Below are 27,471 nucleotides of genomic sequence, written 5' to 3' on the forward strand. Positions count from 1 at the left end.
ACTTTCTTTTCCAACAGGAAGGAAGTGCCCCAGAGTCTCAAACTTCATGTGTCTGTCTAGCAGGCTCCTCCCAGTGCTTTGTCAATCTCCTGGTCACTTTTCATTTGGAATTGGAGCAGGAATGATCACTCTTTGTGTCAGCTGTAAATAGCATTGACTTTAAGGACTTTGTAATTCAGATTTCACAAGTAAGTTAAAAAACTGTTGCATAAGGCTTTTGTTTGTTTGATAGTGCACATGCACCATGATTTAATATGATTTTTATTTGATTGTTAAAGTTTATTGTGGTGGAGATGCCTGCAGTTTCTGTAGGTGCCTAGCTATGTTTTGCATGTAATTCATCGTATTTTGGAAAAGAAAAATGTAGCCCCTTTTTGTTCATTTTATCTGTGTCTTAATACATTTGCAATATTCATCATCATAAAAACTTTATTTCGGCCAAATATGACCATAAAAGCACAAATAAGAAACTACATTACATTTGTTGAAAACAGCTAAAATCGGTGTCATTAGATTCAAGCATTGTCATGGGCCGTTACCTCAGTAGGGACACCAGCACAAAGATCTTATACATCATACGAGCAATATTCCAAATAATAAAGTGCTTGTGCATTATACAATATCCATTGTCCCTTATCTTTGAAATTGCATTCATAGAAGGCCCATGCATAAACAACTGAAAACACTTGCTAATTGAACATTATAGTTGGAAAAGGTTTATAGAACAATTCCAACTTCACTTCTTGTAGTTTTAAAAGGAATATCTAGACTAAAAACAGATCCCGTTCAGGACAATATGATACAATGTGTTCTCCCATACTAGCGAATTATCTTTAAAATGGCACCATGAGCACACCACATTGAGAATAAAAAACATGGAATGGCAAACACAATGGGAGTGTGTGTCATATTTCAATAACCTGTATGCCTCTCTGCAGTGTCTAAAGCACATATTTCTGCATATCTGGTGAAGCCAATGAATCCTTATCCTTTTGTATCCTTGGAAGATAAAAATTACATGAATATCTGTCTCCTCTGAGTAACTACAAGCTGGACGACACCTATCGAATTGGTCCCCCCACTTGATGGTGAAAGCAAGCAGTGGGAGGGCCCCATGTCTAAAGTGGAGATATAATTTCTTGGCCAAAAGAAGTTGGATATCATCCAAAACCAATGCTAGCCTATAGTGGTCTTTAACTTGTAGGTACTCGAGTGCCAGACGATCAGCTTGTGGATTCCCTGTAACCAGGATTCATTTGTATTCCCTGGAGATTTCGACTAGGGCTTTCCTAGACGTAATGGGACAAATTTCTTCCGCATTAGTCCCTATTGTGGCACAGGTGTTCTTAATGTGTGCCAACCATGGAATACCCACGCCCTGGAGCCTCAGCACTTCCCTCAGCTCTTCCTTATAGGCCGATAGTTCAGGGTACTCCACAAACTGCGCCAGAATAGAAGGGGTCTAAGAGCGGCCTCATAGAAAATTGGTCTAATCCCCGGATCCATTCTAAGGGGTATGAGTGGGGAGCTGGGGGGGAGACCAAAAAGATGCCTTGCAAAAGAATTCTCAATGTTTGCTAAGAGGCCCAGGGGGCGATCGCCCCAAATTTCAGCACCATATAATGCAGCACCCCTGACTTGTGCTTAATAAATTTCAAGTGCCGGACTTATGAATTTATGTGTGTATCTTCTGTATACCTTTGTTAGGCCCCCCATCGATTGTACCATCTTGAGGCTTGCTTTCTGGATTTGGGCTCCCAGTCCAGCTTTTCTGTAAGAATGAACGCGAGATATTCAAAGATGCAAACCCTCTAACAGATTACCATCCAAGCAGGGATTAGGCTTAATGGTAGTCATTGAATTAAAAATCATATATTTATTTTTTTGTAGATTAATCTCTAAGCCTAGGCTCCTACAAAAAAAACTAAAGCTGTTAAGAACCCTTTGCATTCCCATAGGCGATTTGGACAGAAGGAGGGTATCGTCCAGGAATTTTGTGACTGGCAAGTTTGGGAGCGTCAATATCCATATCCATGTTCAAAAACTCAACCAAACCATTAATAAAGAGACAAAAAATTGTCGGGCCAGGACACAACCTTGGCGAACGCCTCTTTCTACTGACAGTGGGGCAGTTAGTGCGCCATTTTTCCCATGCTGAATTTGGGCATAGTTTCCCTGATGGAGACGTTCCAACTGACGGCAAAATGTGGTGGAACACCCATGTCCAATAGAAGCGCCCATAATTTCCTACTCGGGACCAAATGAAATGCGGATATAAGGTCCACAAACATCAAGTAGAGGCTGCCACCCTCTAAAATTACAAACTTCCAGTATAGCAATTGGAGCCTAAAGATTTGGCCAGTTGTTCAAATCTTGGCTCTAAACCCAGCTTTGAGGGGACTAAGTACGTTATGTTTATCCATCCAGCTTTGTAACCGTCCAAGGAGAACCTGGGCAAATATTTTTTGACTTATGTCAATAAGGCTAATTGGACGATAGTTGACAGGGAGAAGTGGCGATCCCTTTTTAAAAATAGGTATAATTTCCACCCCAGCCCACGTGGTAGGGGTCGACATGCGACATAGAATAGCGTTAAACAGGGAGCACAAATAGGGGGTCCAGATGGTGGGTTCTGAACGAAAAAGATCACCAGGGATCTTGTTGAGCCCTTGTGCCTTGGAGGGTGCAATCATATTAACTGCATCAGCTGTTTCTTTTAAGGTGATAGGTGGAGCAATTATCTCATGAGGCGAAAATGTAATCCCCCCTGGCTCACCATCATCTTCTCCCTTGTATATAAGGATTCAAATGATGCCTTCCATTCATTCTCCGCTATGTTAAGTTCTATCGCCCTTTTGTCATCCGATGATCCTGTATTAACTAAGTTCCAAAAAGTTTGCATATTGTGCGTGCTTAGGGCATTGTTCATAATATCCCAGTTCTTGTTTTCCCAGCTTTTCTTTGCTTCCACGATAACTTTCCGATGGATAGCCCTTTTTTCTTTAGTTACTAGTCTATCATTAGATTTAATTGCGACAATAAGGTCTGCCTTAGCCTCACAGCAACTCACATTATACCATGGGAGTCGTGAAGGTCAGGCCCTTTTTGTTCTTTTGTTAGGGTTAAGTATGTCATCCAGACTAGATACTACGTTTTGATGATTATTATAAATATCAGAAAGGGAATGTGAAACCCCATCAATCAGGGTTAGTTGTGCCACAGTTGTAAGAAAGGGGATAATTGTTTGATATAATAGAGCCACCTTTTCATCCGATTGGCAAAAATCACTCCAGCATACTCTCCTTCTGCAATTAGACAGTTTTAACCTATGATCAGCTGGAGATATTGCTACAGAAGCAATCTCGTCACAAGGTGAAATTACCTCTAGTATGAGAGGGTTATGGTCGCTATCATGGCTGGGTGCAATATTGAAATCTATCACCCTGTGCCATGATTTAGAATCTACCAAAATATAATCTATATCTATGAGAGAGGATTGTCCCGGTATGTTAAAAGTATATTTCCCTGGCATATCATGTTTGCTTACACGCTCTCAGTTCGTGGTTAAGTGTGAGGGTATTCATCTGCAATACAAGTGGAGACTTTCAGTGGCCCAACCATTCAGTGGCTCATATTTACAATTAAAATCGTCTTCCATTATAATCTGAAAATTATCAGGAATTGAATTAACAAAGGCTGACAATTGAATGAGGGTTGATAACTGTAGGCCAACACGGACCGGCTAAGAGTAGACATTAATCAGGGTGATTCTAATCTTCTTAGGAAAGGTAAAGAAAATACAAAGAAAATCACGGGATGATGTATCTATCTGTTTAGCGTAACACCCCAATTGTGTACCAACCCACATACATAATACCCCCGACAGTCTTCCCCTGCCCTCGCTAATGGCAGCTATACTAGGCGTGACATAGCCCACTCTAGAGATATGCATCCTAGCCCAGGTTGCCTGTAGCATGCAGATTTCTTGTAAACCAATAAATGAGCCACATTCTGGTTTATCCAGTTTGGAGGTGAGATCTGCTATGTTCCAGGAAGACACTTTAACCTAGAGAGGCCCTTGGTTGCACCTTGATTTAAAAGACAAGCACCCTGGTTCGCTATGCAATTATGAGATGGTGGGCTTATTGACCTCAGCCTAGGTGACTGTGGACTTTCAGTGAAATCTATGTGGCCAGAAGTATTGTCTATAACATTTTCAGTCTTCCCTTGTTGATCAATATCTGGCCATAAAGTCACCCGGGGACAATCACTGGCAGTTTGATTGTTAACAGCTAGCTTTCGTCTCTTATTATCTGCTCCACTCTCTACCTTCACCTGGGCGACAGGCTTTATCTCCTTATCTTTCATAATACCCCAGCCACTGTATCTTCCACCCCATTAGTTCCCCATGGGAGACAACGCTTCCATGTGGGGCCCCCTGTATGCAAGTCAATCCACCATTTCCAAGTAATCAAATTTATTAAAGAGTGGTAGGTTGTACACCAGTGGGTTTCGATGGTTAGGCCCCCTAGTGGGGAATCACTAAGTATGTTTCCACACACCCCTCTCAAATTCATCCTGTGGTCTCTGTTTTGTGGTGTGGTTGAATTTGAGTCGTTGGGGGGTAGAAAAATCCAAGGTGCAATACATTTATTCCATTGTTATTCACAAGGTCGCTACCAAGTATATCTAAAATCTCATGTACTAATCTAGGTGTTTTAAAAGTAAGAACAACACAATCACCTAGAAGTTTTTTGTCCCTTCTCCCCACCCACCCTACACGTCTCACCATTTTGAACTCACCAAACAAGGCCTCTGAAAGCCAGCCCGTTTTTTGAAGCGAGTCACCAGAGCGCCTTGTTGCTCAGACCCTCCCATGATTCAGTAGCCATTTCAGTGTGATGCGTGACATTTGCTAGAATGATAGTGCACTAGTTGCTTCCGGGGTAAATTCACTGAAACCACCTCCCTGGCCAGAGGAGTCACAGGAGGGGTGGGCACGATCTGGGCATCCCATGGCTTATTATGAGCAGGGATACCAACATTTGCGGCCCATGGAGGGAGTTCCGTGGGCAGAAAGGCGGGACGTGGGAGGGGCAGTGTGGGGGGTAGTAAACACCGGAATATGGATGATTGGAAGTAAGTAAACAATTAATAAATAAATAAAATGAATTTCGTTGTGCGCCCTGCATCGCAAAATGGTCAATACACTGTCCAAACGGTCTTGACCGAATCGAAACAAGGCAAGGCTATTATGTAATAATTCCAGATGATGTGTGAAGATGTTATCAGGAGCAATATCCCCTGTAGTTTTTGAGGCAGCATCTTTCCCAAAGGAACTATATGTAGGGACAGGGAAGCTGACTTCAGTCTGGGTGCCAATTGAGCAAGTATGTGTAATTTCACCATTCGTACGTCGAGACCGGTCCAGTTGTTTAGATTTTTGGTTGCCCACTCCCCTCCTTCGCTTCGCAGGAGGCACCTTCATTTTGTCCTCAACATGTGATTTGGATGCCTGGGTTCTTGTTACCCTCATGGGGTAGCTACAACAGATACAGGAGGGCATTGCGATTGGTTGTGGCTACCAGAAGTTGCTTGAATATGTAAAACATTGTCCGGATCGTTATGGCACATTTGTAATATTCTTTTCATTTACTATGTGGCCTAGTCTGCCAACTGACCTTCCAGTCAGTTGGACCAGTACCAGTCCTGGGTGCATGAGTGAGACTGTTTCTGTGGTGTCTGTTGGATTAAAACATGATTTAGGCCATGGGTGGCATTGGATTAAAATACCAAATGGGTTTATTTTCGAGGTATTTTACATTTTTTTATTTCCTTTTCCTGCAAACAGTGTATTAGGGTGAGGTAATGTCTTTGGAGGGTGTGTGTTGTTGTAAAAATTTTTAGCCCTGTTGATTTTTTTTTTTGGGGCATTGCTGAATTAATGCAGTGCTCTCTGTGCCAACACCCTCCTTTGTCTGGGCAGTGTGTGAGTGTGTTTGTCATAGGACACCATTTGTCTTTGCTCTCCATGCCACGTGGTCAAGGGCCATTTTGTATAGTCAGTGTCCATAGGCATGCATGTGTTCTTTGTTTTCCAAGCAGCAGAGACAGAAAATTGACTTAGAAATATCGATTTGCATTAATATTGAGCCAAGAATATCAATAGTTCAAAATATCAAGGTGAGTTTTTTCGTTGTTAAAAAAAATATTGATTTCGTGTAAATTTCGGTGTCAAAAATATAGTTGTTAATTATATAGATTTTTTTTGTTGAATGTTGGGATTTTTTATTATTATATGTCTTATCAGAAAATGTAAGTAAAAATTGTTTTTTTTTTTAAATTACATTTTAGGAGCGGAATGTTGGGTTTATAGGGGATAGGGTGGGGGGAATTAAAAAAATGTGGATTAAAATGTAAATATTAAAAAATACTCGTTCTGGGAGTTGGTCCATCCGAACAAAAAAATGCAATGCGCAAATGTCTCCAATTCCCAATGGACATGTACGCTCCAATTCCAGCACCATTTTCCATTCCTGCAGGCTCCGTAAATGCTGAATGGAGTAATCTGGAGGAGTCTGCTAAGCAGTTTCTGGTCAGCAAAGTACCAACAACCGTAACCAACGCATTTGTCAAAGATGGTAAGTCAGTCACCTACCACACACAAAAACGTCACTACTCCGCGAAAGGCAACAGAATACACAGCTTCTGACAAACCACAGTCAATATTGGGGTTGGGGAATTCTTGCATCAAAGTAGAGGCAAGGTGGGTGGTTGGATGGCAAACACTCCTATCATTGTCCACCTCATAGGGGTGTGGATGCCTAACACTATCAGCAATCTAAATGCAAATATGGGATGGATGCCTATCACTCCCACCATTGTCCAACCCATAGGGGTGGATGCCTAACACTCACACAGTGTCGCCTACCCCATAGAAGGTGGATGGCTATCACTCTCACCATTGTCCAACCAATAGGGGGGTGGATGCCTAACACTCCCACCATTGTCCAACCCATAGGGGTGGATGCCTAACACTACCAGCAATCTAATTGCCAATAGGGGGTGGATTCCTATCACTCCCACTATTGTCCAACCCAAAGGGGTGGATGCCCAACTCTCACCCAGTGTCATCCACCCAATGGGGGTGGATTCCTATCACTCACCCAGTGTTGTCCACCCCATAGGGGGGTGGATGCCTAACACTCAACCAGTGTCGTCCACACCACAGGGGGGTGGAAGCCTATCATTCGTACCATTGTCCAACCCATTGGGGGGGATGCCTAACCATCTCACCATTGAGCAACCCATAGGGGGGTGGATGCTTACTACTCCTAATATTGTCCAACCCATAGGGGGTGGATGCCTAACACTCCTACCATTGTACATCCTGTAGGGGTGTGGTTGCCTAACACTTACCCAGTGTCAACCACCCTATAGGGGTGGATGCATATCACTCCCACCATTGTCCAACCCATAGGGGGGTGGATGCCTAACACTCCCACCATTGTCCAAACCATAGAGAGTGGATGCCTAAGACCCCCACCATTGGCCATCCCATAGGGGGTGAATACCTAAGTCTCACCCAGTAACGTCCACCCCATAGGGAGTGGATGCCTATCACTCCCACCATTGTCCAACCCATAGGGGGTAGATGCCTAACACTCCCACCATTGTCCAACCCATACGGGGTGGATGCCTAACACTCACCCTGTGTTGCCATGCCAAAATTCTGTTTTGTGTGCAAACTGCCTGAAAATCTGACACATAAAGGTATATGTTGAACAACCCCCCATCACTGTTGTGAAAAAAAGTGAATGTGGGGCTCAGGCCCCCAACATTGTCAAACATATAGGAGTTGGGAGGGATAACACCCACATCACTGTAGTGATAAAAAAGTGAATGTGGGGTTCAAGCCGCCAGTATGTTCAAGCATATAGGGGTTTGGGGGGATAACCCCACCCTCAATGTAGTGACAAAAAGGTGAATGTGGTGCTCAAGCCCCCAGCAGGGTCAAGCAAGTATGTTTTTGGGAGTCAAACCACAACAGCAATGTAGTGATACAGTTGTGGTTGTGGGCCAAACAACAACAGAACTGTTGAGGCAAACATTGTTGTGGGTGTTGCATACCCTCAGCCATATGCTGCCAATCCGTGTTTTGGGGGGCTAACACTGCCAGCAATGTTAAATTGGACAATGTAACATATGACCATCCAAAATGCATCAACACACATTTTTGGTACAACCAGCGGCAAATACAAAGGATTCAATCAGAAAGTCCAGTTTTGATGGGATCCAGTCACACAATATAGCAGCAAGGTAAAATGCAAAACATAAGGAATGTGCTAAGTTAAGATGTATTTTGCCCTGGGACAGTAGAGAAAGAAACAAAACACGTCATCAACCCAATGCCCTTCAAAGGCAGTTGAAATTCATTGGAGAAGATGCACAAAGACAACCAACCAGACTCACACTGCAGAACAAACACAACATGCGTGTAAGTGTGGAAATGTTGCTAACCTGTGCCAATGCACACAATGGGGGGGCTCAACTCCACTGAGACATATGCGTGTACAATGAGGCAGTATTCCATATAGGGATTGGATAGTGAATGTATGCAATCATGCATTGTTTGATGAGCGGGTGAACCAGAGTCAAATGCGGAACAAGCTTGGTGGAACCCCAAAAAACACATCAAAAGACTGACTCTCTTTCATAGTACCCTCAAGGCCACAGCACTGTGGTGCCAGTATCCTGTCTGCTGAGGCGCTGTGATGCAAACTGGGGATGGGGCCCATACTTTTAAGCACACTCACTCTTGCACACTGTCACTTACCCCGAATGGAGCTGGCGTAGTGCCTCTACACGTAGCTCCACAGAGTTAGAGATGAACTCCGTGGAGCTATGCATAGCTACACTCCCTCCCTGCTCCCTCCCTTCTCCCAAATGTCTTAAAAAATGCTACATTTTAAGTGTTGCATATGCGCATGTTCACGCACAAGACATACAATGTAGTGTTTTTTTATGAAGGACGTTGTCAAGGACGCGAGAGGAGCAGGAAGGAGAGCGGCCAAGCAGGGGAGGCAGCAAAAAAACAGGTAAGAGCCTTCTTCATATATTTTTAAGGCATTTAGGATGGGGTAGGGAGCAGCTAACTCCGCTCTGCCATGGAGGCTGAGTTTTTGTCTTTGTGTCAAAGGCAGAAATGGATGCTTGTCAAATATGAATGTGCCACACATTCTAAAAGTTAGAAGTATGTGATAGTACATGTTTGCCAGACATGACATCATGACAGTGTCCACACCGTGACAGTGTTGTGCATGGTGACACGCTGTTGGAATATAGTGTCACACCTAGCTGGCATTACATGATCCAGTTCTGTGTACCTTTCAACTAAGCGATAGTTGTGACAAACCTCTATCTTTGATACTTTGTTTGGTGTGTGTTGAGTTTGTGATGTTTGATCACATGGACAGTGACAGACACCAGTGAGTAGTCACAGTGCAGCACTGAAATTGGTGCCCAGCCATATTAATGTGACATGTCTGGGAAGGGTCACATAGCTGTGCTCTGTGTCTAGGCTCAACCTTACGCATCTGACTTCATGGTTCCCTTATCTAATGTTGTATGTGTGTAATTAAATGTTCCTTACTACATTAGAAAGTGTCCTAAAATATGTTTTCACTTTTAACATAGGTACCGCAGGGACCAGCTGTCCACAGACTCTTCCCCGACCTCCAGACCATGGAAGAACGTGATAGCATCAGACAATACCGTTTCACCAGATCACTCATTGTGGAGTTGGCAGACGAGTTGGCCACACATTTGCAACCTGGATGCACATATCCCTTTGCGCTGACCTCCAGGGTGAAGGTGATGCTGGCCCTACATTTCTTTGCTACAGGATCCTTCCTGTATACTGTAGCTACTGCTGGTGGGATGTCACAGACAATGTTCAGCTGTGTGCTCCGTGATGTGTGTGATGCTTTGTTACATTTTCTGAACCTCAACATCAAGTTCACAACACCAGGACAGTTTGCAGACATCAAGAGTGACTTTTATGCTTTGGGCAGAATGCCACATGTCATTGGCTCCATTGATGGTACACGTGTGGCTTTGATACCACCACAAGCAAATGAACAAACATATAGGAATTGGAAGCATTACCACTCCATAAATGCCCAGGTGGTATTTCTGCCTGACATGATGATCTCACATGTCTGTGCATGTTTCCCAGGATCAGCACACAACGCCTACATTATGAGAAATAGTTGGATCCCACATATGATGTCTCAGCTGCAAAATGAGCGTGCCTGGCTTGTTGGTAGGTGATGTTGCCTGTTTATGTTTTGCACTGCTTGTATGTCAGGTTGTAACCTGTTTTTAACTGCAGTATTTTCTGTGTTCAATTTAGGAGACTCTGGATACCCCAACATACCGTGGTTGCTGACACCACTCCGGAACTCAGTCACCCCTTCAGAGGTTTGTTTTAATGAAGCACATGGTTGGACCTTGCGAGTGGTTGAGCAGACATTTGTCGTACTGAAAACAAGATTTCGCTGCCTGGACCATACAGGAGGAGCCGTCCAATATGCACCATCGAAGGTGTGTAAAATCATCTTTGTGTGTTGCATGCTCCACAACCTGAGGAATGAGCTACCTCTCATACAAGAGGACAGTGACCACCAGCCTCCAGCAGGGGAGGATCCAGGCCTGGGACATGTTGCCAGTGATGAGGAGGAGGATGATCGGAGATAGCTCATCAACAACTTTTTCTCATGATTGTAAGTATGCAATGATGAGATGACAAATCATTTTCTTAGCAGGATATGTGTTTGTATGTGTACAATATCTTTGTGTAAGTTGTGAGTGTATGCTACTTAACATGATCCTTGGAGTTGTTTGGTGTCTATTAAGTTAGTATTGTCACAAGTACAGTGTTATGGTTGGATCTCGGGAGGAGCAGTTGGACAGACCTTTCGGAGGATTCTCCATCATGGGCAACCTCACCTTATTTTCATCCTGCACATTACAGTAGTAGGGTGTTGGGAAGAATCTCAATTTCATAATCTATACGCCGTGCCCATATACGTTGGTGGGCCACTACATCCCTAATCCACTGCATATTATATGGACAGGACATCATAGGGACTTCTACCTTCTTTACATACGACTACTCTCATTTGGCTGGACTTCCATCTGTGTTTCATTATTCCTTTTCATCTACAGTCCAGAAACTAGGCCTGTGACTCCTGTACTTATTAAGGAATTCAGTTAATTCTGCATCCAATTGCTGGAACTGCTTATCTTCGCATGTTCCTTCTTTCATCCAGCGTTTTGGGTATATCCACAGTTGCTAAGCCCTGCTTAGCCATCAACTTGGAAATTATATGTATCATTTACTTGAGCCCTGTTGTTTCTGCATTGTTGTTTGTGTATCATCAATATGGATGGCCCTGTTGTACCACTCTGTGCCCTGATGAAGGAGTTATAACATTTGGTACTTCTGAAATGTGCGTCAGCGCATTTACTCTGTCTTCTTGTTTGTTGTAATTTGTTTATATGTATTTGTGTTTTCCCTAATATAAAATGTTTTCATTGTTCCTTGTACATGTCTATTTTAGGTGGTGTGGGTTTGTGTATTGTTTCACTGCCCATGATTTCTTAGTTTGTCAGTATTATATATATATATATATATATATATATATATATATATATATATATATATATATTACGGTAGTTATAGTTAGGATTGATTTCCATAGGGAAATCGCAACATTCTATTTGGAATAACTTTGGCGCCAGTTGAGGAATCAGCCTGAATTTTGTCAGCAACTTTGCCTCGCGGCGCTCCGCTCCTTCCCTGAAATTTTGGGGGGGGATTCGTCAAGCGGGGGCCGAGATAAAAGGGGGGTCCCAAAACGTGTTTTCCCCATGTTAATTTCCATAGGGTGGTCTGTCGCACTTTTAGCTCGAACGGCTGAATGGATTTTCACCAAACTTGGCAAAATTGTAGGGACCGGTAGCCCGATGTGCCTTTGCTATGTCTCAAGATATGTGCTCCAGAGGATTTTGAGTAATTTAGGTTAAAAAAATGTATATATCTGTAAGCGCGCCCCGGTGCGCGTACCGGGGAGCGCTCCGGGCACGCCACGCGACCTGCGCACGGGAAGCTGATTGGCTCTCGGGTGTCTGTAAACATTCGAAACAGTTCGCAGTGGCCGCCATCTTGTGTCTCGGTAGGATCGAGACATAAGAGGTGGCAAAAAACAAAGGGGGAAATGACCAAAAGGGGGCAGGGTACACCCCCCCTGACCCCCTAGGTTTGATGTGGGGGCCATAAAAGGGTCCCTCGAGTAAAAAAAAAAAGTAATTTTTTTTCGATTTTCGCGGGGGGAGCGCCCGGTACGCACACCGGGGAGCATACCGGGGAGCGTACTTTGGTGAAAAATAGTGAAAATAATAGTGTAAAATAATCATTTTGAGTGATTACAGGTAGGGTAGCTCTGAAAAGAGCTTTTGGGTTCTGTGGCTGTTTAAGGTACCTACAAGTATGTCCCACACACACCCACACGCACACAACCCCACACCCCCACACCCATACACTCCCCACACACACCTCACACACGCACACCTCCACCCACACCCAAACACCCCACAGCCCCACACCGACACCTTACACATCCATACCCACAAACACACATCCCACACACCCAGACACACACACACACCTCACCCCCCCAACACACACACACACGCACACACAGATACCTCACAGACCCACCTCACACATCCCACACACCTCCCCCCACACACACACGCACACCTCACAGACACATCCACACATCCCACACATACACACACATCCTACACACATACTCCCCACACCCACACACACCCCACACACACCTCACACACCCACACTTTTTTCTCTTTCCTTTTACTCTTTACAGCCACTCGCATTCTTTATGTGCCTCTGCTTTAGTATTCTTCTTCTCTCTTTCTTTGTTTCACAGCCTTATATTTTTTTCATTTTCTCTCTTACACTTTCCTATATCTTTTACACTGTTTTACTATGTATTACACAGTACCTCTGTGTTGCTCCCTCTTGCTGTCTGTCTCGTAACATTACTCTCTCTTTCTCTTTCTCTTATGCTCTCCTTCTCTTGTTTTTTTTTCTTTTTTTTTTTTGATTGCGCTAACGGGGCGCTCACCGGTGCGCGCACCGGGAAGCGAACCCATGAGAAAAATGAAGTCAAGAGTGCTAAAAATGTTAGTAATTTTTTAAAAATGGGAGGTAGTTCTGAAAAGAACTTTTTTTTTAATGTTTTTGTTGTTTTATATTTTTTCTATTATTTTTCTGAACATTTTTTTTTTTTTTTTAACACTTTTATAATTTCTTTGGTGTTTTTTTGGGGGAACAACAAAAAAAGGAATTAAAATGGCTCAACAGGAGCAAAAAAAAAATGATTTATTGCTCTTCTTTTGGTTACATTGATGGTTTTCCACCGCATTGCTTATTAAGATCACGCTTAGTTCCCCATAGCACAGTGTCTTGCCACAGAAGACACATACAAATTTGAGACTGCCAAAATTTCTTTGAACATTGGGCACCATTTGCCGTCCTTTAGGTGCTGCATGTGATACTTTGGCAGAGGAGGTGCTGGGCTGTGGATTCTTCTGATTTTGCGCCATGGCACGAACCTCTGCTTGAGCAAGATTATTAGGATGCAACCTTTGCATGTGGCGCAACATAGTATAATTGCCGAATTATTATTTCTTCTTGGAATTGCCCTTGGAAAGAATATCTCCGCAAATAAGGCACTTAACCTTAGGGGCATTCACTTTCTTCTGCCCAGGAGGGTGGGAGAAGAAGTCCCAAATAAAATGCACTTTTATGTGACTCTGTCTTGGCTCTTCAGGCAAAAATTGCCTGGGTTGTTCCTCCTCCTCCTGTTCTTCCTCCTCATCCTCTTCTTGTTCAGGGACAAGGAACTGGGATGGTGGTCCTTCCTTTCTAGGTGGTTGTGGTGGTGGAGGGGGTCCACCAGCTGCAGCTACTAATGATGCCATTGTCAGAATCAGATACAGGTCTTCCTCTCTCAAAGTAGAAAGTCAGAGTGAGGAAAAAGGTGGGGGCTTTCATCATTTGAAAAAAAAGTGTTCTGGACCAATGAAAAGTGTTATTTTCAAGTCACATGATCCAAGCTTTCATTGTTTGGAAACCAAAACTGATCTGCACCAATGAAAAGTGTTATTTTCAGATCACATGACCCGACGCGCTTGCGCAACGCGCCCCGGGGCGCGTCCCGTAAGCGCGTCATGACGTTGCGCGATCGTATGCGATCGCGTGATTCCGGGTGCGCTTACGCAGTGCGTCATATGACGCATCACGCGACTACGCGAAACGTCATGATGTTGTTTTCGTTCGCGGGAATAGCGCTCTCGGGACGCTCCCCGGTACGCGCCCCGGGGCGCGCCGTAACATTGCGCTTACTCGTGCATTCACCGGTACGCGCCCCGGGAGCGCTCCGGGGCGCGTACCAGGGCAAACAATAAAAAAATATATATATATTTACACTATTTAAAATTTATTATCAAAATTATTACTTTCTTACCTATAGATATTTGCTATTAAAAAACCTATGAAATTCACTGAAAAAAACATAGGTTTCACCCCAGTTATAGTTAGGAATTAGCATTTAAAAAACCTATTAAATTCACTGAAAAAACCATAGGTTTTACACCAGTTATAGTTAGCTGGAAATTTTACTCGCATAAAACCATTGAAATTCCCACGTTATAGTTAGTTGGACTCACTATAACTTGCACGTGCAATGCACTGCTGATGACGTCACATATTACATCACTCATGACATGGTCAGTGACATCACTCATGACATCACTGATGACACCATCCTTGTGACAGAGTGACAGACCTCCTTTCACTGTAATGTAACCCTTGAAACACATATTCAAAAATAGAAACTAAAATTTTCAAAAAAATGGAGATACCCATACCAGTTACAACAACCAATTCAATAATTCCACCATCTATATATACATCCACTCATTCACCAACAGTTCTATATAGTCACTCATACATATACTCACTCATCATATGTAGTGATACACCTATACATCCTGTTACACACTGACAGGCATCCAAAAGTTACTCACACACATACTCACACATGCAAATAAACTATTGAACATCCATTCATTAGCATATACAGCTATACACACACTACCACTTTACTTCTAAGGAAACTTACACATACTTACTCTCTTAAACAATCACTTATAGAAACACATACTAATTTAAACAGGAACTCTTAGAATCCCTCACTCTCACATATACTCACTTATATACATCAATATTCACATATACTAGATTAAAACATATGTAGTTACTGATAAAGACACTAGTGAGACAGTCATTCACTCACTAACACACACATATACACACTCATCCACCCATACAGTCCTGCACATATGCTGTCTTCAAAACACATACAAAGAGAGAGTCAGTCATTCATGCATTTATGTGCTAAGTAACACCCCCACCAAACATATAGACACTCATATTGATATTTAAAAAAATCTAATAACCCATATACCTACACATGTAGCTACTCACCAACCCATGCAGCCACTTATACACAAAGTGAAACATTAATACATATATTTAAATATTTAAACATTACTCACTAATATTTATTTTTCAAAAAGACACATTCACTGGATGGTGTCATCAGTGATGTCATGAGTGATGTCACTGACTATGTCATGAGTGATGTAATATGTGACGTCATCAGCAGTGCATTGCACGCGCAAGTTATAGTGAGTCCAACTAACTATAACGTTGGAATTTCAATGGTTTTATGCGAGTAAAATTTCCAGCTAACTATAACTGGTGTAAAACCTATGGTTTTTTCAGTGAATTTAATAGGTTTTTTAAATGCTAATTCCTAACTATAACTGGTGTGAAACCTATGGTTTTTTCAGGCAATGTATATATATATATATATCTCTATGAGCACATTGACAGCTTTATGGAGACACTTTATGGAGACACTATCTAAGCGTTTGGAGGTTCTTGAGGCTGAAATAACCACAAAGAAAATTCATGAGGGATTACAAGGATTATGAGTCTGGGCGCACACTCACATTCCACAAAAGGTATGACCACCTCTTTGAGAAAAATGGAGGGGGGGTTGAAGAAATCGTATGTGAAGGACAATAGTATTACTGTCTCTGAGAGTGATATATCTGACGGCAATGTCTCTGATGGTTCTGCAAAGTCAACACCTGTTACACTGAAACAGAAGAAGATGCCGAATTTTTTAGATCAGTTCCAGATGATCTATCAGGGAAGGACAGAACAACACTCTCAACAACAGGGTCAAAACTTCCAGAGGGGAGGTGGACGAGGAGGCAGAGGCAAAAACAGAGGAACAAACAAGCCAAAACACGACGAAAGAAAAGATACAACAACCCCAGTGGGAATGGTAACAAGGGGCAAGAAAGCTCAAGTATGACGGTGATGAACCTCTCTAAGCGGGAGCTATCGGTGGAAGAGACTGAACTACTGGGACTAGGTTTGTCTTTTTGCCCTACCTCTAACTTTAATTTTCCTCAAACTCGTATTGACTTATTTTATTTTTCACGGAAATTGAAGCTAAAAAAATGGTTTGACACTAAACATCATTCGAATGTGGTTAAAGAAATTGAAACACCCAGTAACTTGAACAGAAATGATGTGGAATTGTTAAATGTACTGACATTGCAAGAAGATGTGAATGATGATGAGGTTGATCTGTTGCAGTATAATTTAAGTGGTGACAAAAACCCTTGTAGTGGATTCAAACCTAAGTCAGTATTCTTACCTTTAGTGGAGTGTGATGCGATTGATGTCTTTGAAAGAGGAGTATTGAAGGATTTGAAAAGGATGAGATACTGTAGAATATCAGGGGGTGAGAAGAATCTCACGCTAGGACAGTGGCAGGCTTTGGACAATTTAAAATCAGATACATCTATTGTGATACGTCCTTCTGATAAGGGGGGAAATGTTGTGGTCCTCGACAAAGATGTCTATTTAAAGGAAGGGCTCAGGCAATTATCGGACACTACATGTTATACCATATCTGATAGATCTTGTATCATCCAATCTAATAAGATTTATGGTGAAATGCTAGGTGAATGGCAGGAACAGGGGCTCTTAGAGTGGGAGGAGTTCAACTATTTGAAATGCTTACATCCCCGTATTCCTGTCCTGTATTTGTTACCTAAAGTACACAAGGACTCCACGAACCCACCAGGGAGACCCATTGTGTCATCTATCGGGTCCCTCCTAGAAATGACATCCAGATTTATAGATCATTATCTGAGGCCCTATGTTGTCAGCCTGCCCGCCTATCTCAAGGACACCACCCATTTCCTTACCATTATTGAAGGAATCCACTGGGAACCCAACTATATCATGGTTACACTGGACGTGTGCAGTTTGTACACGTCCATAAGACACGATTTGGGTTTGAAAGCTGTGGAAAACTTCTTGAGGAGACGTTCGATTGCCTTTCTGTCCCACTCTAAGATGATTCTAAGTATGATGAAATTCTGTTTAGAAAACAATTTTTTTCTTTTTGATGAGGTTGTCTACCATCAGTCACAGGGCACAGCGATGGGCACCTGCTTTGCCCCCAGCTACGCCAATTTGGTGATGGGCTGGTGGGAGGAGCGGGTAGCCGCCCAGTTGGAAGATCACGATCGCTGTGTCCTGTGGCTGAGGTATATAGACGACATTTTTTTGATTTGGGATGGAGACATGGAATCTGCTCGAGATCTTGTAAAACGACTCAATGAGAATGAATACAATCTAAGATTCACAGAACATATGAGTCAAACCAAAATTGAATTTTTGGATGTCCTGGTGGAGATTGTAGACAGTACCATGCAGACGAAACTATTTCGCAAAAGCACAGCTGGCAATAGCATTCTTAATGCCGCCAGTTCTCATCCGAGACAGTTAGTGTACAGTATCCCTTATGGTGAGCTATTACGGGCCAGACGCAACTGTAGCTCGGATGAAAACTACCAACAAGAGAAACAAACTATGATTAGCCGGTTTATGGAAAGAGGATATAGTAACAAGAACATCATGGAGGCTTGTGCTAAAGTGGATATGGTGACCAGAACCAAATTACTCTACCCTGACATTGAGGTCCCAGAGAAAAATACCTTGCGGTTTATAACTAAATTTTCAGGGCAGGCATCACAACTTCGCAAGATATTACACAAACATTGGCATGTGCTGTTAACCGATGCCAACCTGGAGAAACATCTAAATGTGCAACCACAGATTACATTTCAGAAATGTAACTCTCTCAGAGATGAGTTAAGTCCTAGCTTAATCACTGCTAAGCAAAAGAGTGATAATGTAGTGCTTGGAGGTTTCACTAGGTGCAGGAAATGCAAGGCTTGCAGCAACAGTTCTGATTGCAGAATTCTATCAATTGCAGGTACCGAAAGGAAATTGACCATCAAAAAGAAACTGAACTGTAATACCATGTATTGTGTGTATGCTTTGCTGTGTCCATGCAACAAGGCCTACATTGGCAGTACGATTCATTGTGCCAAAAAACAGGTCCTTGAACATATTAGAGCTATTCGACACAACAACAGACAGTACCCAGTTGCCCGACACTTCTTTGAACAACACTTCCAAAATGAAAAATGATTGAGAATGGTTGTCATTGATGAAGTCCCTAATAACACACGGGAGGCAATCGTAAGTTGGCACTTCGGAAGCTTGAATCTAAATATATTATTGACATGGAAACCATGATCCCGCAGGGCCTTAACTCAAGTGAAGAGTTATCAATTCACTTGCATTAAAAACTGATAAATTGGGAAACGATATGTCTTGAGGCAGTCATATTAGCACAACTAATGATGGTGGTAATGTGCTTGCGACGTACCTGTGTAGATATACATGATGTGTTTTATATTTGCTGCCGTTTGAATTTTATGAATTTTTAGTGTATGTGGATTATATTATTTTATTTTTATTTTCAGGTGGTGGCACATTTTTGGTGATGGTGAATTACGCTTTTTGGACCTTCCGTGAATTGTAAATATTTGTACCTTCATAACTTGGAATACCTCTGAGTGTTCATGCCCACTGGGGTGAGACTTTCTTGCTTTTTCTCTTATTCACGCATTATAATGTGGTATGGATTCAGCCAACTGGTGCATATAACCGCTTTTGATTTGTACCTAATAGATCATGAACTGTTTAATTGATGGACTTGTAGCCCACTTGGGCGGCACTCTTCTGATCTTGAAATGCTGGCCCACTTGGGTAATATCAAGGCTGTTTTCAAATTACAATGCTGAAATTAACAAATTGTTTTTCTAAAAAGCACACCAGAGATAGAAACGAGCAACTTGTGGTATTTCCTTATGTGCATTGAAAGACGATATTGACTAGGTCAAAATGGCGGAACCACCGTAGACTTATGTTTTATATTCACTGTGGTTGAGCCCTTTGTTTATGTTTATCACTGACGTATATTTAAATGTGTAAACTGTAATGCTTCTTTAGCGTGATCAAGCCGAAAGGTGAAACGCGTTGCGGTGCAGTCGGATATTTGAATAAATTACCTGCAATCCATGCGAGGTGTCTGTGATAATTCTTCCGAAGTGAGGAAGAGCTGGGATACGATATATATATATCTCTCTATATATATATATAGAGAGATATATATATATATATATATGAACCCAATCCTGTGTTCACAAACTTCCGAAAAACAGGCACCGACTCCGTGGGATTCAAATCAAGGGTCTTTAATCACAAGAATGACGACCAGACGCGTTTCGGCGGACAAGTCCGCCTTGCTCACTACATCTGGTTTCACCAAGTGCATGTAGTACATTTATAGTGATACAAGATAACCCATTTGCTCCCTGGCAAACGGCAAAACTGACATGTGACACAGTAATAAACATGGAAGGTACAAAATTATAAGCATTTCTGCGAAGTCATTGTAGTACATTATTAAAACAAAATACGTAAATCGTGCTTTGCATCTGCATTTGTTTATGTCATCTCGGTTAATAGACCTCATTTGGAAACAGACCACTGATAGAATGTTTTTGAGTATCTGGTGTGTGTAAGGCTGTTACCCAGGTCAGAAGGCAGCCGTGGACATGAAAAACAGCTTGCGTTGTCTATAAGACCTGTCTGCGCATGTCCATTCTGTAACTTTCCAGCCGCGGCTGTGTTGGTGCCACGCGTTATTGGCAGAAGGTAAGAGGACTCTAGTGTATGCTTGACCTCATTGGGGTTTGTACTAAGAGCATATTATAATGAGTTTATCACCAGAAACACAGTTTAAATAATATTTAGAGGGACAATGTTCTCCGGTTCGGGTTAATAGGAGAACGGGAAATGGGAGCGGGTGCTTTCAGCATGCCAAAGGTGCTTAAGTGAAGATCCTTGACAAAAAAGTTAACTTAGCGGACTTCAAAAGGCAAAAAATAGAGTTGTGTGTGATGAACATGTAATTTCTATTGCCCGTGTTAACGTGTTATTTGTTGGTTGTTTAGGTATGACCCAGGGATCTGTCTGTTCATTATGTATACACTATTATGTGGCTATCTGTTTTTTGCTATTTCGTTTTTATTTGAACTAATGCACACATATAGATGTAAAAAAGAAAAAAAGAAAACTACTATGTATATTTGTGATAATAAAAATGTTTAAAAATGATTCATCCTTTGGGTAGGTTTCATATTTGGACCTATTGCCGATCTATATGAATACTGAGTGGGGATTCTCCATATGTTCTATACTTAAGTACAGTGGTAAAATAACTCCTAGCTGGTGTTCACATGTTCAAATAATTTGAGATTTCAAGACTGTTCTATGTCTCTCCTTCACTGGGTCCTTTGGCTGTTGTATGGAGACATGTGACCTCTCAGACACACAATGCAGGTACAGATTGCAACTTTTCTTGGGACCAGGAATCTGTGCACACACTCACGTCTGAAATTTTACAAAAGTTGTGGTTGATTTTGTGCTTCTTGTCACAGTGTGATTTGATTGCATTTGTTGCAAAAGCAACATGTTGTGCCTGTGTAATTAACATGTGCTCCACATTGAGGTGTGTCTTGTCTGTTTCCACAGATTCAACATTCATTTACATACTGTATATGTACCCTGATGGTCAGTTTATCCGACAATGATCAGTATTTGTGCATATAAACGTTGTTTCATTTTACATTAATGGAGGCAATCTTCGGTCCATGGACCGATGAGTTAACCAAGGCTGCTTTCTTGCTTTTTCAGGCTCAGAGCTGTGAGGTACAGAGGTTTATGTGATTGTGTTATGCTGCTGGGAATTGTACCCATCCTCCCACCCAGACCATCTTACTCCTCGTGGACAAAGTATCAATCACAGTGAGGGGAGTGCAGTAGCAAAGTTGCTGACAAGGTTGCATGATGTAGGAGTTGAATGCAACTCCCAACAATGCCTTGTGCACTTGACACCATGCAACAGTGTCAGCCATCCTGCTGTTGCCCTTCCATTTACTGTCAGGTATCCATTGTCACTGATGAACAGGTTGTTTTGGGTGTGGGTAGTGATGCGTGCTATGACTGCAACTCACACCATGTCCTGTCCTCCACACACCTTCCCAGCCAGCCCAGGGAGCACACCTGGGACTATGCATTCCCATATAGTGAGTGTGGATGTACTGTGAAGATGGCTGAGAGCGAGGCCTGGTGTGAGAAATCCAAGGTCTCGATGTGACTTGTGGCCAATTCATACAAAACGGTACAAAAGGGGGTGGTGATGGACGGAGCATCTGGACCAATCAAACACTCACACCCAGTCAAAAGATCTGGGTTTGATCCATCACCGTTCTTTAGCCCACTCTGCCACCCCAGTTCAGACATGGGTATATGCAAATCAGTCTGACCCTGTGCCTCATGGGAACAGTCCAGCCCAAACGGCCAAGCCATGCCTTCCCTGGACCGGAAACAAGCTTCCGAGGACCGGTTTCTGGCATTACAGCCGTCTTCAGCCCGGCTTGCTTGAATCCAGTGGCAAAGTGAGCAAGGGACTCACGTCTGAGCATACCCTGCCACACTTATGGCGGCCAAAGCGGTACAAAAGGGGGTGGTGATGGACGGAGCATCTGAACCAATCAAACACTCACACCCAGTCAAAAGATCTGGGTTTGATCCATCACCGTTCTTTAGCCCACTCTACCACCCCAGTTCAGACATGGCTATATGCAAATCAGTCTGACCCTGTGCCTCATGGGAACAGTCCAGCCCGAACTGCCAAGCCATGCCTTCCCTGGACCGGAAACAAGCTTCAGAGGACCGGTTTCTGGCATTACAGCCGTCTTCAGCCAGGCTTGCTTGAATCCAGTGGCAAAGTGAGCAAGGGACTCACGTCTGAGCATACCCTGCCACACTTATGGCGGCCAAAGCAGTACAAAAGGGGGTGGTGATGGACGGAGCATCTGAAGCAATCAAACAATCACACCCAGTCAAAAGATCTGGGTTTGATCCATCACCGTTCTTTATCCCACTCTGCCACCCCAGTTCAGACATGGCTATATGCAAATCAGTCTGACCCTGTGCCTCATGGGAACAGTCCAGCCCAAACTGCCAAGCTATGCCTTCCCACTGGAGTCAAGCTATCCTGGCTGAAGAGGGCTGATATCCAGAAACCGGTAGTAGGATGCTTGATTCCTGTCCAGGGAAGACATGGCTTGGCAGTTCGGGCTGGACTGTTCCCATGAGGCACATGGTCAAGATTGATTTGCATATGGTTAGTCTGAACTGGGGTGGCAGAGTGGGCTAAAGAACGGTGATGGATTAAACCCAGATCTGTTGACTGGGTGTGAGTGTTTGATTGGTTCAGATACTCCGTCCATCACCACCCCCATTTGTACCGCTTTGTTTGCCATAAGTTGGCAGGGTATGCTGAGACGTGAGTCCCTTGCTCACTTTGCCACTGGATTCAAGCAAGCCTGGCTGAAGACGGCTGAATTGCCAGTAACTGGTCCTAGGAAGCTTGTTTCCGGTCCACGGAAGGCATGGCTTGGCAGTTCAGGCTGGACTGTTCCCGTGAGGCACAGGGTCAGACTGATTTGCATATGGCCATGTCTGAACTGGGGTGGCAGAGTGGGCTAAAGAACGGTGATGGATTAAACCCAGATCTGTTGACTGGGTGTGAGTGTTTGATTGGTTCAGATGCTCCGTCCATCACCACCCCCTTTTGTACCGCTTTGTTCGCCATAAGTTGGCAGGGTATGCTCAGACGTGAATCCCTTGCTCACTTTGCCGCTGGATTCAAGCAAGCCTGGCTGAAGACGGCTGAAATGCCGGAAACCGGTCCTAGGAAGCTTGTTTCCGGTCGAGGGAAGGCATGGCTTGGCAGTTCGGGCTGGACTGTTCCCATGAGGCACAGGGTCAGACTGATTTGCATATGGTGATGTCTGAACTGGGGAGGCAGAGTGGGCTAAAGAACGGTGATGGATTAAACCCAGATCTGTTGACTGGATATGAGTGTTTGATTGTTTCAGATGCTCCGTCCATCACCACCCCCTTTGTACCGCTTTGTTCGCCATAAGTTGGCAGGGTATGCACAGACGTGAGTCCCTTGCTCACTTTGCCATTGGATTCAAGCAAGCCTGGCTGAAGACGGCTGAAATGCCAGAAACCGGTCCTCGGAAGCTTGTTTCCGGTCCAGGGACACATGGCTTGGCAGTTCGGGCTGGACTGTTCCCATGAGGCACAGGGTCAGACTTATTTGTTTATGGCCATGTCTGAACTGGGGTGGCTGAGTGGGCTAAAGAACGGTGATGGATTAAACCCAGATCTGTTGACTGGGTGTGAGTGTTTGATTGGTTCAGATGCTCCGTCCATCACCACCCCTTTTTGTACCACTTTGTTCGCCAATCCATTTGGAGCAGTTACAACACAAGACAAATGTAAGTCAGTAGTTTTCTGTAGATAACTGGTCAAAACTTTAATTAAGAAACTTTTTCCTGTACCAGCTTGACCACTGACATACATTCGGATAGATTTAAATGATATGCATGTGCATTCTTTCTTTTCATGAAGAAAACCGTGGTCGATCTGTTGTCTCACTTGCTGATATATTTCTTTTTGTTCAACATTTAGTTGTTCTTCTAAGTTTCCCAAGTCCCTAATATCTTCTTGAGCTTGATGCATTGCTGTTTCCACTTCATTCATGCTGATTGCCGCGTCATTCTCAAGAATTGGTTGTCCTAGTGGATCTTGACTCAGTGGAGCAGAACTTTGACTATATTGAGATCTGTCTCTAGCGATCTCAGCTGCAATTGTAGCTTCTTGATCAATTTCTTCATTTAACATTTTTAGATGATTTACAAAACACTGTGCATTCAATGCTATCTTTACATGCATTGAAAGAATCTTCAGAGCACTGAAAATCTAAAAGTAATTCCAATTCTCTCCGCCAAGGCTGAAGAGTTGCAAAAGTGCTAAATAGTAAAATTCTCTTCTATCAGGCGTATCACAACTTAGTTTTCTGTGATTAATCAGATTTCCTGTGCTTTGTTTCACAAACAGCCTTCTGAACGAATCACTGCATATGTTACTTTATTTATGATTTCTGTAGTATTTCTCTTAAAACTATAATATTAAAGCACCTCACAGAGACATATGTTTTCAAGATGATGACTTCTATTTGGATAGTATGTATCCAACATGTTTGTTGACAATATCTACACTTTCTGGCACATTTACTACTAAATATTCGATTTCTTGTAGAAGTTTTTTACTCGATTTCACGTTGCAGCAAGACCTAGACTCACCTAAATGATTATTCTAGACTTTGAGTATAAACTTGCAGATGATAACCGATCCAAGCATTCGTATGCTCCAATCTCTGGATGGGATAACATCTTCAAACTAAAACTTTCTTCCCACATTTCTTTCAACTCCGTCTTTTCCAATTTTGGTATGTAAGATGTCACATACCGGGCGACAGCAATGGAATTATCCGCAACATACTGGATATCCATATTAGCATTCCACATTGAGAGAATAACTGGATTATAATCATTGATATACTTTGATTCTTCACTTCTTCTCAAATTGTACGTATTTTTGGGAGATTTTCTAGTGATGGTATGTCTCACAGCTGACATGAAACTGTTTATTCTTCCTTTGGATATTACTGGCAGTGGAAGTCCAAAACGACATTTGGTATAAAACTTTTCCTTGGACTTGTACTTTCGTCGACAGTATTTGCCACATCGATGACTTTGGAATTGTAACACTTGTTGCTTTAAGGTGGGTTTTTTTCTGTTATTTTTGGTGAAGCACATGTAACATAATTTTCAATAAAAGATAAAACACTTTCTTCTGAATCAGTTCCAAATTTGGATGCGTCCTTGATCCATAACAGCATATGCATATGAGGAGCACCTCTAGCTTGAAACTCCTTTCTCCAAAAGAAATCAATACATTCTCCAAGAGGTGGATTCTTTTTATTGCAGATAAAAGACATCATAGCTTCAAACCTATGATTGAAATATCTGCATACATTTACAGGATCCAAACAACACAATTCTCCAGGTGTCTTGTATTCAATATTTTTAATATTTGAATTTGCTCCTCAAAGAAATTCAAGTAAACCATCCCAAGCGTATTCAGCACATCTTAGAGTAACAAACCACGTAGGAGTTCCTAAGTTCCTTAGCATGTATTTAAGTTCTCCATGATAAAGATACCAGTACTCATCAGTACCTAGCTGACATGCCATCCAATTAATCAGCAGAGATTCTAAATGATCGTCTCTCTGATGTTATTTATCCATAAATTCTTTGGCAGAAACATTTTGAAAATGTACTCCTGTTTTTATTATGTGGTTGACTGCATCTGAAAGTCAAGACAAGTCACTCTCAAACAAAAGATGAAATATATATGGGATACATTGTCGAAATCTTGGATCTTCTGCATACAATCTTGTTGTTCGATATTCTGATGTAGAAATATGCACTGATCGTTCGTCATATTGTCCACCTTTTCCAGTTGGGAACAGCTGCGGAAAACAACGAGCTTCCAAACTTTTTTCCCATACACTCATGGGAGTCCCCTTCGCTTTCTTCATTTGGAATAATTCAATAGTATTCCCCATCACTTCTTTTGAATGAAGTGGATGTGCACTATAATGTTCATACATTTCTTCACCTTTGGACATGTCAACTTTTTCAATTCGACCAGTTGACATTTTACTATTATCTCCTAAAAGTATTTCTTCTTTTGTAGTATTCATTGCTTTTTATCGGATATAATTTTGCCTTTTGCACATTAACCCCTAAACCGCGGTGTTTTTTTCCGCCACGGTGCGGGTGTTCTAAAGGGTGGGCGGGGCTGTGTCGGCTGTTGGCCAACGGCTGCACTGGGGAGGGAGTGCTCCCGTCGGCCGTTGGCCGACGGGAGCACGGAAGGGGTTAATGACATCCACTAATTCCTGCCAGATTTTCTTACTCTTAGTAGGAACATCATTAACAATAATAACTAGGGGTTTACTTTCTACATTTTCTACACCAATAGTTTCAATATTTTTCTTTAAATCTAGGGGTAAATATACAACTCTTCCTTTTAATCCTCTCTGTAAATCTGTAGGAGACAATTTACCTGTTTTAGGCTCCATACGTACAATAGCCTGAAATGGGTGCACACATTGAATCAGAATAGTCTCATACGTGTTTAAATCTATCAGTTTTGGAGGAAAAGTTACCAACTCTATATTATTATGGACAGCTCTAGCAGTCATTTTATTATCGTCTAATTTATTATAATAATATTTACAAATAAGCTGATCAGAACCCAAATCAAAGCAATCCTTTAAAAACAAATAAGTTGAAAATTCCTTCCACTTATCATTATTTTCTCTTTCACTTTTTAAATATAGATCAACAGTCCTAGTCAGATTTCCATAGTGAGTGCATCTGCAACAAATAAAAGAATAATTTGTCTTTCACATGAAATCACCTTAAATTTTGTAATTTGTTCTTCAAACTTTTCTGTAGCATTATGTTCCACATTTTCTTCATCATGTACTTCTAGTAATGTCTCACTTACTCCACTCTCTTTTTCAGGACCAAAGTAATAAAACTCTATTTCATCACAAACCTTTTTTACATTTGATACTGACCCACGCAAAAGAGGACTGTTTAACTCATTTAAAATTATTGCTGGACTTTTTGCGTAATACAATCTTCAGACTAACTTCCGCATTTCAAAATGATGTCCTGCTAACATTCTAAAAAGACGATAAACACTTTGACATACTTTTCTACAAAGACACGCCAGCGAATGACCTTGCAAACCCAGTATTTTTTCTCACTCTGCAAGGATCTAGTCCTTGCAACATCTTAATCTTTTGTTTAACA

At 42.3% G+C, this 27,471-nt stretch overlaps 1 long non-coding RNA gene across 1 annotated transcript in view; it reads left to right on the forward strand.

Annotated features, from left to right (window-relative positions):
• The window catches only part of LOC144819026 (uncharacterized), a 1,001,036-nt gene that overhangs the window by 962,268 nt on the left and 11,297 nt on the right, over window positions 1–27,471 (forward strand). Inside the window, exon 2 of the long non-coding RNA XR_013607198.1 lies at window positions 19,078–19,188. This is a non-coding gene — a long non-coding RNA (uncharacterized LOC144819026). The remainder of the gene's footprint in view (window positions 1–19,077; window positions 19,189–27,471) is intronic.

Source organism: Lissotriton helveticus, chromosome 2_1 (genome assembly GCF_964261635.1).
Source record: "Lissotriton helveticus chromosome 2_1, aLisHel1.1, whole genome shotgun sequence".
Taxonomy (NCBI): domain Eukaryota; kingdom Metazoa; phylum Chordata; class Amphibia; order Caudata; family Salamandridae; genus Lissotriton; species Lissotriton helveticus.